Source organism: Sminthopsis crassicaudata, chromosome 3 (assembly GCF_048593235.1).
Source record: "Sminthopsis crassicaudata isolate SCR6 chromosome 3, ASM4859323v1, whole genome shotgun sequence".
NCBI classification, from domain to species: Eukaryota; Metazoa; Chordata; class Mammalia; order Dasyuromorphia; family Dasyuridae; genus Sminthopsis; species Sminthopsis crassicaudata.
In genome coordinates, this window is record NC_133619.1 from 584224419 (window position 1) to 584237904 (window position 13486).

A 13486-nucleotide genomic window follows, 5' to 3' on the forward strand; every position below is an offset into this window, starting at 1 on the left:
GCAGTAAATAAAAATAGAGGTTTCTTTCATAATACACACACACACACACACACACACACACACACACATATATATATATATATATATATATATATATATATATAGTTATATATAGTTATATGTTTTTAAATGGTTTACTCAAAATTATATGTACCTTACAGGATTTATGCAAAATAAAAAATTTAAAGGTTGTGACAATATTTGATCCTAAAGCTCCAGGACATGGTCACACATTCCTATGGAATATGTATAGAGGATAGATTGTAGAAGGGAGAGACCTGAGGCAGAAACAACACTTGAATAGGCTCTTATTATATTGTAGGCAAGAAGAAATGAAGTTCTGAAGCTGGGGATCAAGAGTCTATGTTAACATAGAAAAGGGGATGAAATTGAGAGATGGTTTTAGATGTGGGAAGAATAGATCTGGCAACAGACTAGATTAGAAGAGTAAGAGAGTGTTAGTTGAATGTGACATAAAAGTTGTCTATTAAGATGACTGGAAAGATGGACAGTAGTATAGTAGTTTTAAACAGCAGTGGCTTTGAGGGAAAGATGAAGTAATGAGCTTTGCAAAGTGCATTGTTATTCACTTGTGCCTACTTATCCTCTAATATTCACTCTTTATATGTTTATATGCTGTTTGTGAGCATGAAAGGGGAAACTGACAGAGACAGAGAAAGAGAGAATATTCAGGAAAGAACCTTGGTTCACATTCACACATAGAGAAGAGAACATGAATGATTATCCTCACAATTAAAATGATAAAAAATAAGTGATATAAATAAGAGAACTAGGGATAAAAAAAAAAGAATGCAAGAATATACAGAAATGGGTCAATAATGCTAGAAGCATGAAAGAAAGGGAAATAAAAAAGAGCTTGAGAACTAAAAATTCTCTGCAAGCAGGACTTTATTCTTCTACATCCTTATGTATCTTTTATTCTCACCATATGTGTCTAGGACATTTTAGTTCCTCATTCTAGGTTTCTGTCCTGTTTTATAGTGTGAATATAACCAGCAATGATCCACAATTATCAAATGACTGATCTTTCAACCTATTGAGCTTCTAATCTCTTTCTCAACTTTGTGTGATCTGAACACAATTCTAATTCATATATGAAGTAACTGCTCCAGAATAGGAACTCTGCTCTAAAGCAAAAAGCAAAAAAAAAAAAAAAAAAAAAAAAAAAAAAAAAAAAAAAAAAAAAGGAATAGCAATGACTTACAACCCTTATCAGAAACTCATTTATTAATCCTATTATGGTCTGAATCTTAGCTCATCCATTCTTCCATTATTTTGCATTCATTCTTGTAGTTATAGGTTTACAACCTACTATCCATACATACCTCAAAGCATTGTTATCTCTAAGGGAAAGATGCCTATGAATGCCTATGATACCAGAGAAACTGAGGCAAGCAGAGAATCACTTTTAATCTTTAATGTGGAGAGTTTAAGCTGGCTGACTGGATGGGACTCTTATCCAAAGCATTCAGTACAGACAAACCAAGGCAGAGAACTTATATAGGGTTTTAGTTAGCTAAGGTTTACAAACAGAATACATAACTTGAGTGTTTAATGTTATAGAGGAAACAAAGGTAGATAAGGGGAACCAGGACACTAGAAGGATAGACAAGCCACAATTCCAGCAAAAGATCATAACTTAATCCTAACAGGACAAAAGTCAAGATAAGAAGTTGACAGGACAGGTGACAATGAGGCAAGGGGCAATGCTAAAAAGGAAGGAGGCAAGGATCCAGATAATGTACCTAGAGTTTATGACACAATGGTATATAAAAGTGGTCAAGCTTCAAGGTTTTTTTCTGGGCTCTTTTTTAAAACTCAATTTCCAGTCCCAATGGCAAGGAAGCAACAAGGGAGGCAGGGAGTGGTGGTTATGGCTTATTATCCAGGACTCAACAATACCCAACCAGTCTCTCTCTCATCACACTATATATATATATATATATATATATATATATATATATATATATATATATATATATATATATATATATATATATATATATATATATATATATATATACTTCACCCCATCTGACCAGATCTACATTTACTTCTCCTTGCTGTCTTCATAGAACCTTCAAGGGCTTTCAAAGTGACAATTAAATGAAGATCTGCTAGGTACCTCACAGCAAGATTACAGGAGAGGCCCACAAAGATTTGTTTCTTTTGGATCTCTTTTCCCACAAGTCACTAGAATTTTTTAAATTATTTTCTCCCAAAAAGCTTCAAACATTTTCATGATATCTGGTGATAATTATATACAAATCCATATATCCCTTGGTACATCGAAAGAACTGGAAAAATACAAAATGAGCTTTAAAAATCATGTAAAACACCTGCTAAGTACATTTTATGTAGCCAGAACTGTGTTCAATGCAAGTGATGAGATGCGTTCTGCTGGAAGACACAGATTCAAAAGCAAAAGAATTCACTAACCCCAAGTTCTGTGGCAAAAGTAGGTTTATTTTACACTAAGAGCCTTTTCCCTTAGTGGGCCTATTCTCTCAATGCAGGAAATCTGCAAAAAAAAAAAAAATGATTGGCAAGAAACCTATTTTATGGGTAAGTCTGGGGGAGGATTTGATAATCAGACCAGGATTTCTCAATTGAATAAGAATTTTTTTTCTAAATATGCAACTTCCTAAAAGATCAATAGGAGTTTGATTTGCCCTTGAATACTACTGCTTATCTCCCTCTGAGAGGATGTGAGATCATTTGGAGCCTGGGTTTTTGCAGATCAAGCCGGACATAGTTTTTTGATTTATACAATTTTTACAAAGTTCACTGGAGTCATTTTCAGTGATTATTTTACACAAATTTTATAGAGTTCACTGGCATCACAAGGAAAGAGAGAAAAGCAAAAAAAAAATCTGTCAAAGATATCCATGGAAATGTGGGGAGACAATGCACAAATCATTATATCAAGTAGGCTGGAGATAGTCCTGCAAGTAAGGCACTAGAATCAAGGAGGATCAAGAAAAGCTTCATGAGAAAGGAAAATTTTTAGCTAAGACTTGAAGAAATCTATTGAAGTAAGGGGGCAAGGAGAAAATTCCAGGCAAGAAAATTACCAATGAAAATGCTTCAAATTGGGACATGAAGTGTTTTCTGAAAGAAATAGAATGTAAGGGGGCGGAGCCAAGATGGCGGAGAAGAAACACACGACTCAGTGAACGTCCTCACTCCCTCACAACCAATTAGATAAATTAAGTCTCAAAATTAGCCCAGGACTGATAGATACCACAAGGACTGGAAGCACGACTTACCAGCTGAAGAGAATCTGGAGTTTCAACAGGAAAGGTCAGTTCTCAGGGGAGGAATAAGAGAGACCAGCACAGACGGTGGGGTAGGGGCACACTGCGCCCATTGCGCTGGGAAGGGCTCTGGGATCAGAGAAGCCACTGAGGTAAAGGAATCTGGCACAGGCTGTTAGCTCTTCTCTGCTAATTATTTAGCAGTTCAGAAGAGAAAGCCAAAATATTTTAAAACTCAAATTAGATTTTCCCCGATCCGGGGGTGACCCAGCAGAACTCTTGGCACCAGGGGGTGTGGCCTCAGCTACCTCCTGAGAATAGTTAAGAGATTGACAAGTGGGTGGATACGGCCCAAGGCAACACACACTGCCTAGCTTAGCTGGAGGGAGTGGAACTCAGCTCCAGGAAGTCCCAGAGAAGCGGAACCTTTGAACTAGGGACCGCGGTTTCTGGCAGACACTTCCAGTTTGAGCACAGGGGCTTCTCACGTCACCTGCTGCAGACATCCACTCCCCACCCGGACACATAGGCTGGGCTTCGTGCTGTCTTCACTATTCTACGCCCTCGAAGCACAGTAGTGCTAATCACCTCTGAGGCACCTCCAGGGAGGGGGTGGGGAACTCTCTCCCAGAGCTCTATCTTAGCTCAGGTGCAGGAGCCTCTGCATCCATCTGGTCTGGGAGGAAGCTGGTAAAGAAGTAAATAATTTCCTACCCCAGGGACAGACCCCAAAAGATTTTTTTAAGTATGAGCAAAAAAGCTAGAAAAACCATAGATTCCTTCTATACAGAGAAAGAGCGGGTATCCAACCCGAGGAAGTTGACAGCAGAGAATCAGCAGACAACAACCTAAAGGGGAAAGATTCCTGCCCCCCATCACATAACTCTCTCCTAGAAGAAGCTCTTAAAAAATTGAGGGAGATCGAAGAAAAATGGGGAAAGGAAAGGGAAGTTATGATAGAGAATAACAACGTCCTGAAATTGGAGTTGGAAAAAATAAAGAATTCACAGGAGATGCAGGGAAACAAAATTAGTGAATTAGAAAAGGTTAAAAAAACACAGGAAAGTAGGATTTCTGAATTGGAAAAGATAAAAAAGTCTCAAGAAAATAGAATTTCTGAATTGGAAAAAGAAAATAATTCTCAAAAAAAAAAAATTAGGGAAATGGAAAAAAATTCAATAGAGCAAAATAATTCATTTAAAAACGAAATTGGGCATTTACAAAAAGAACTAAAAACTGTGAAAGAAGAAAATAACTCCTTAAAAGTCAGGATGGAACAAATAGAAATGAATGATTCACAGAGAACCCAAGAATCAGTCAAACAAAACAAAAAAAATGAGAAGCTGGAGAACAACGTCAAATACTTACTGGGAAAATCTATAGACCTGGAAAATAGATCTAGGAGAGATAATCTGTGGATTATTGGACTTCCCAAAAAACTATGACCAAAAAAAGAGCCTAGATTCTATTTTACAGGAAATTATCAAAGAGAACTGTCCAGAGATAATAGAAACAGAAGGGAAAGTAGATGTGGAAAGAATTCATCGAACTCCTTCTGAAATAGACCCTAAAAAAAGAACACCACGGAATATTGTGGCTAAGCTGCAGAATTACCACACAAAGGAGAAAATCCTGCAAGCAGCTAGAAAAAAACAATTTAAATACCAAGGTGCCACAATAAGGGTCACCCAAGATCTGGCTGCCTCCACATTAAAAGATAGAAGGGCCTGGAACCTGATATTTCGTAAGGCAAAAGATCAAGGACTGCAACCAAGAATGAACTACCCAGCTAAGTTTAGCATCTTTTTCCATGGAAGAAGATGGTCATTCAATGAAACAGAGGAATTCTCTATGTTTCTAAGAAAAAAACCAGACTTAAACAAAAAATTTGATCTACATCCACAAGACTGAAGAGAAACAGAAAAAGGTACACAGAACCCTTGAGAACTGTAACTCTGTAGTGGGTATATAAAAAATACTCAAGGATAATTTGATTTTACTGATATAAAAGAAAAAAAGGGGGGTGTAGTAAAGGGAAGGAGGTCGGGTCAGAAAAAGGGGAAGGAATGATAAAAAGAGGGAAACTACATCCCAGGAAGAGACATAGAAAATACACCATATCTGAGGGAACTTAGTGAGGGGGAGAATCATTGTGTGAATCTTACTCTCATCAGGAGAGGCTCAAAGAGTAAATAATTAACATATTTGTTTTTCAGAGAATTTTCTCTCACCTCATTAAAAGGGGGGAGAGGAAAAGGGAAAAGGAAAAGGAGAATAAGTGAAGGGACTTGGAGGGAGGGGGGAGGGATCCTAAAAAAAAAAGAAAAAAAAAGGAGGGAGGGTTGCGCGTCACAAGGGGGGGTCTGTAAATTAAATATCGGGGAGGGGGATCAGGGGGGTCAAGGGAAAAAAGCATAATCTGGGGATAATACGATGGCAGGAAATACAGAATTAGTAATTTTAACTGTAAATGTAAATGGGATGAACGATCCCATCAAACGGAGACGGATAGCAGATTGGATCAAAAAGCAGAGCCCTACAATATGTTGCCTACAGGAAACACACTTAAAGCAGGGAGATTCATACAGAGTAAAGGTAAAAGGTTGGAACAGAGCCTATTATGCTTCAGGTAAAGCCAAAAAAGCAGGGGTAGCTATCCTTATCTCAGATCAAGCAAAAGCAGAAGTAGATCTCGTTAAAAAAGATAAGGAAGGAAACTATATCCTGCTGAAAGGTAGCATAAATAATGAAGCCATATCAATACTAAACATATATGCACCAAGTGGTATAGCATCTAACTTTCTAAAGGAAAAGTTAAGAGAACTGCAAGAAGAAATAGACAGTAAAACTATAATAGTGGGAGATCTCAACCTTGCACTCTCAGATTTAGACAAATCAAACCACAAAACAAACAAGAAAGAAATTAAAAAAGTAAATAGAACATTAGAAAAACTAGGTATGATAGACCTTTGGAGAAAACTGAATGGCAATAGGAAGGAATATACTTTCTTCTCAGCAGTTCATGGATCCTATACAAAAATTGACCATATATTAGGACATAAAGATCTCAAAATTAAATGTAGGAAGGCAGAAATAATAAATGCCTTCTTCTCAGATCACAATGCAATAAAAGCTACATTCAGTAAAAAGTTAGGGGTAAATAGACCAAAAAGTAATTGGAAACTGAATAATCTCATCTTAAAGAATGACTGGGTGAAAGAGCAAATTATAGAAACAATTAACAATTTCACCCAAGATAATGATAATGATGAGACATCATATCAAAATCTTTGGGATGCAGCTAAAGCAGTAATAAGGGGAAATTTTATATCTTTAGAGGCTTATTTGAAGAAAATTGAGAAAGAGAAGATTAACGAATTGGGCTTACAACTTAAAAGGCTAGAAAAAGACCAAATTATAAACCCCCAACCAAAAATTAAACTCGAAATACAAAAATTAAAAGGAGAAATCAATAAAATTGAAAGTAAAAAAACTATTGAATTAATAAATAAAACCAAGAGTTGGTTTTATGAAAAAGCCAATAAAATAGATAAACCTTTGGTAAATTTGATCAAAAAAAAGAAAGAGGAAAATCAAATTGATAGTCTTACAAATGAAAAGGGGGATCTTTCCACCAATGAAGAGGAAATTAGAGAAATAATAAGGAGTTACTTTGCCCAACTTTATGCCAATAAATTTGATAACTTAAGTGAAATGGATGACTTTCTCCAAAAATATAGGCTCCCTAGATTAACAGAGGAGGAGATAAATTGCTTAAATAGTCCCATTTCAGAAAAAGAAATAGAACAAGCTATTAATCAACTCCCCAGGAAAAAATCCCCAGGGCCAGATGGATTCACATGTGAATTCTACCAAGCATTTAAAGAACAATTAGCCCCAATGTTATATAAATTATTTGAAAAAATAGGGGATGAAGGAGTCCTACCAAACTCCTTTTATGACACAGACATGGTACTGATACCTAAACCTGGTAGATCGAAAACTGAGAAAGAAAATTATAGACCAATCTCCTTAATGAACATTGATGCTAAAATCTTAAATAAGATATTAGCAAAAAGACTTCAGAAAATCATCTCCAAGATAATACACTATGATCAAGTAGGATTTATTCCAGGAATGCAGGGCTGGTTTAATATTAGGAAAACTATTAATATAATTGACCATATTAATAATCAAATTATTAAGAACAATATGATCATCTCAATAGATGCAGAAAAAGCATTTGACAAAATCCAACATCCATTCCTACTAAAAACTCTTGAGAGTATAAGAATAAATGGATTATTCCTTAGAATAATCAGGAGTATATATTTAAGACCGTCAGTAAGCATAATATGCAATAGATATAAACTGCAACCTTTCCCAGTAAGATCAGGAGTGAAACAAGGTTGCCCACTATCACCATTACTATTCAATATAGTACTAGAAACGCTAGCCTCGGCAATAAGAGCCGAGAAAGAGATTCAAGGAATTAGAGTAGGAAATGAGGAAATTAAACTATCACTTTTTGCAGATGACATGATGGTATACTTAGAGAACCCCAAAGACTCTGCTAAAAAGCTACTAGAAATAATTCAAAATTTCAGCAAAGTGGCAGGATACAAAATAAATCCACATAAATCCTCGGCATTTTTATATATCACTAACAAAATGCAACAGCAAGAGATACAAAGAGAAATTCCATTCCAAACAAATGTTGAGAGTATAAAATATTTGGGAATCCATCTACCAAAGAAAAGTCAGGAATTATATGAGAAAAATTACAAAACACTTGCCACAAAAATAAAATCAGATTTAAATAATTGGAAAGACATTCAGTGCTCTTGGATAGGCCGAGCGAATATAATAAAGATGACAATACTCCCCAAACTAATCTATTTATTTAGTGCTATACCAATCAGACTCCCAAGAAACTATTTTAATGACCTAGAAAAAATAACAACAAAATTCATATGGAAGAATAAAAGGTCGAGAATAGCAAGGGAACTAATGAAAAAAAACTCAGAGGAAGGTGGTCTAAGTGTACCTGATCTAAAGCTATATTATATAGCAGCAGTCACCAAAACCATTTGGTATTGGCTACGAAATAGACCGGTAGATCAGTGGAACAGATTAGATACAAAGGACAAAAAAGGGTACATCTATAGCAATCTAATCTTTGACAAACCCAAAGATTCCAACATTAGGGATAAAAATTCATTATTCGGAAAAAACTGTTGGGAAAACTGGAAATTAGTATGGCAGAAATTAGATATGGATCCACACTTAACACCATATACCAAGATAAGATCAAAATGGGTCCATGATTTAGGCACAAAGAGGGAGATAATAAATAGATTAGAGGAGGAGAGGATAATCTACCTCTCAGACTTGTGGAGGAGGAAGGAATTTATGACCAGAGGAGAACTAGAGATCATTATTGATCACAAAATAGAAGATTTTGATTACATCAAACTAAAAAGTTTCTGTACAAATAATACTAATGCAAACAAGATTAGAAGGGAAGTAACAAATTGGGAAAATATTTTTAAAAACAAAGGTTCTGACAAAGGTCTCATTTCCAAAATATATAGAGAACTGACCATAATTTATAAGAAACCGAACCATTCTCCAATTGATAAATGGTCAAAGGATATGAACAGACAATTCTCAGAGGAAGAAATTGAAACTATATCCACTCACATGAAAGAGTGTTCCAAATCACTACTGATCAGAGAAATGCAAATTAAGACCACTCTGAGATACCACTACACACCTGTCAGATTGGCTAAGATGACAGGAACAAATAACGACAAATGTTGGAGGGGATGTGGGGAAATTGGGACACTAATACATTGCTGGTGGAGTTGTGAAAGAATCCAGCCATTCTGGAGAGCAATCTGGAATTATGCCCAAAAAGTTATCAAACTGTGCATACCCTTTGACCCAGCAGCACTACTACTGGGATTATATCCCAAAGAAATACTAAAGAGCGGAAAGAGACATATATGTGCCAAAATGTTTGTGGCAGCTCTTTTTGTTGTAGCTAGAAACTGGAAGATGAATGGATGTCCATCAGTTGGAGAATGGTTGGGTAAATTGTGGTATATGAAGGTTATGGAATATTATTGCTCGGTAAAAAATGACCAGCAGGAGGAATATAGAGAGGCCTGGAGAGACTTAAATCAACTGATGCTGAGTGAAATGAGCAGAACCAGAAGATCACTGTACACTTCAACAACAATACTGTATGAGGATGTATTCTGATGGAAGTGGAAATCTTCAACATAAAGAAGATCCAACTCACTTCCAGTTGATCAATGATGGACAGAGGTAACTACACCCAGAGAAGAAACACTGGGAGGGGAATGAAAATTGTTAGCACTAATATCTGTCTGCCCAGGTTGCATGTACCTTCGGATTCTAATGTTTATTGTGCAACAAGAAAATGATATTCGCACACATGTATTGTACCTAGACTATATTGTAACACATGTAAAATGTATGGTATTGCCTGTCGTCGGGGGGAGGGAATAGAGGGAGGGGGGGTAATTTGGAAGAATGAATACAAGGGATAATATTATAAAATATATATATATATATATATATATATATATATATATATATATATATATATATATATATATATATATATATATATATATATATATATATATATATATATATATATATATATATATAAAAGAAATAGAATGTAAGCCAATGTTCCTGGATTATTGAGTAGATAGAGGAGAATAAGGTATAAAAAAAGTGATGTTGAAAACAACAATTTAAAGAGAAAAGGGAATGACACTGAGACATAAGGGTATGAGATAAAGCCCCTCTTATAATTTGATGGCACATATCTTTATATGAAGAAATAAAAAAAGAGATCAAACAGATAGCAGATATAATGAATTTGTTCCCTGGACATATTTTCTGTGTCAGTTTCTTTTTTCAAGTTATTCACATGAAAAAATTGAAGAACCTTAAGGTTTGAAAACTGAGGAAACCAAACTACTGATCTTTTTGGTAGTTTCTGAGTACGTATTAAATCTGAGCTTCTAGATGACGATTAGAAGGAATGAAATGATCGCCTTAAGCTAGGTTAAAGTGACTGATCATGGGAAACAAACATTTCACTGAAAAAAATTTTAAAAAATTCAAAGAAAATACTAAGCTTACATGCTTTAGCAAAGAGAGAAAACCTTGATTTTTATTCTAAAGAACTTGACGTTTGGAACTGAGAATGTCCTGCTAAGCAGATAAGAGGCCTGAAGAGATAATATCATGAGGTAACATAATAGGGGAGACTTCCTGCTGATCACAGTCCATGGTTTCTGAAGTCAAGAAGTCCATTGGGAAATTATTAAATAAATAAATAAATAAATAATCCAACACATATAATGTTAATTTTAAGACTTTCTTAAAGTGGCATCCATAAGAATTCATTTCTATTTGAGTTTGACAACACTGCCCTATGATAAAATATCTATACTTTTAAATCAAAAACTGATCAAATTGCAAAAATAAAACAGTTCTTGTAGAAGATTTTAATGTTCCTCTTTCAGAGTTGAACCCATCCAAAAAAAAAATTAGAAAATGTAGAGCTGAAATCATCATTGAAAACAATTTTGAAGAGTGTTAGACTCCTTGGAAAGGAAATTTAAAAAAAATATTTGGAGTGTTTAATGCTGGAAAAGCCTCTAGGTGTCACCTTTTTGATTTTACAAATGGGAAAACTGAGAGACAAAGATTTAAGAAACTTCCCAAAGTATTAAGGCATAGAACACCTATGAATTTAAGCTCAAATCTTTTGCCTTTATATCCATTTGTTTTCCCATTATTTGATGAAATACTTTAAAATTGAATAAGGAGTTAGGAATCTGGGACATTACATATGTTCCTTAAAAACTGAGACATTACATATGTTCCTTAAAAACTGAATCCAAGAACCTAAGTATTTCTTAAATTACAGTATGTCATTTGCATTTCCTTATTCAATAGGAATTTAAAACATTTATTTATATGACCATTGAGAACTTTGATTACTTTCTCGGAAAACTGCCTGTTTATTCTTTAGCAATTGAGGGATCTCTTTTATTTTTATGAATTTGACACTATTCTCTATATATTTGAGAAATTAGATTTTTATCAGAGAAACTTGCTATAAACTCTTTCATAATTATGATTAATGTGTATTTCTTTCCATCAAATTTCCATCAAATTTCCACCCATCCCTTGTTTATATTATAACTACTTATTAGTATATTATATATAAGCTATACTACTATACTGTATATAATTATACTACTATTAATTATAATATGAAGCCATTATGGCCAATCTCTATCTGCTCCTACCCCCTATTATGAACCCCATTGTCCATGGGGTAAAGATTAAGCAGATTCACAATTGTGTCATTAGCTTCTTCCTTCAGAAAAAAGATGCTTCTTCTTAAAACATATGAATAGCTCCATTTAAAATGCCAAATAAAGGGAAAATAACCTCTGATATGTACATAGATAATGCTTTAGAATAAAATAAAAAATTTGAAATCTGTCATGTCTTGTGATTTTCACAACCAGCCATTAGGAAATCAGAGCAGGGATTATTAGACCAATTTTATAGATCAGGATTAAAATATTTAAGATCTCTATTTAAGGAATGATAACACTGATGGATTTGCCAAGGATATCTTCTAGTTAATAGTACAGCTAAGTCTCACACCCATTTCTTTTTTTTTTTTTTTTAGAATGTTCTTTTTTTATTTTTTTTATTTTTAACTATTTTTAATTAATTTTTATAATTATAACAATTTCTTTGACAGTACATATGCATAGGTAATTTTTTTTTTACAATATTATCCCTTGTACTCCCTTCTGTTCAGAGTTTTTCCCCTCCTTCCCTCCACCCCCTCCCCTAGATGGCAGGCATTCCCATACATATTACATATCTTATAGTATATCCTAGATACAATATATATGTGCAGAACCGAATTTTGTTGTTGTTGTTGTTGCAAAGGAAGGATTGTATTTGCAAGGTAAAAATCTGGGAAGAGAAACAATACAAAACAAAACAAACAAACAAACAAACAAAAAAAAAAAACAATGCTCTCATTTTACACTCATTTCCCAGTGTTCCTTTTCTGGGTATAGCTGATTCTCTCCATCATTGATCAATTGGAATTGGATTAGCTCTTCTCTGTGTTGAAGATATCCACTTTAATCAGAATACATCCTCATACAGTATCATTGTTGAAGTGTATAATAATCCCCTGGTTCTACTCTTTTCATTCAGCATCAGTTGATGTCTCTCCAAGCCTCTCTGTATTCCTCCAGTTGGTCATTTCTTACAGAACAATAATATTCCATAACATTCATATACCATAATTTACCCAACCATTCTCCAATTGATGGACATCTATTCATTTTCCAGTTTCTAGCCACTACAAAAAGGGCTGCCACAAACATTTTGGCACATACAGGTCCCTTTCCCTTCTTTAGTAGTTCCTTGGGGTATAAGCCCAGTAGTAGTATGGCTGGGTCAAAGGGTATGCACATTTTGATAACTTTTTGGGCATAATTCCAGATTGCTCTCCAGAATGATTGTATTCTTTCACAACTCCACCAACAATGCATCAGTGTCCCAGTTTTCCCACAACCCCTCCAACATTCATCGTTATTAGTTCCTGTCATCTTAGCCAATCTGACAATTGTAATGATATCTCAGAGTTGTCTTAATTTGCATTTCTCTGATCAATAGTGATTTGGAACACTCTTTCATATGAGTGGAAATAGTTTTAATTTCATCATCTGAAAATTGTCTGTTCATATCCTTTGAGCATTTATCAATTAGAGAATGGCTTGATTTCTTATAAATTAAAGTCAATTCTCTGTATATTTTGGAGATAGGCCTTTATCAGAACCTTTAACTGTAAAAATGTTTTCCCAATTTGTTACTTCCCATCTAATCTTGTTTGCATTAGTTTTGTTTATGCAGAAACTTTTTAACTTGGCATAATCAAAATTTTCTATTTTGTGATCAATAATGGTCTCTAGTTCTCCCTTGGAAACAAACTCCTTCCTCCTCCACAAGTCTGAGATATAAACCATCCCACGTTCCTCCAATTTATTTATGATTTCATTCTTTGGCTAAATCTTGGACCCATTTTGATCTTATCTTAGTATGTGGTGTTAAATATGGGT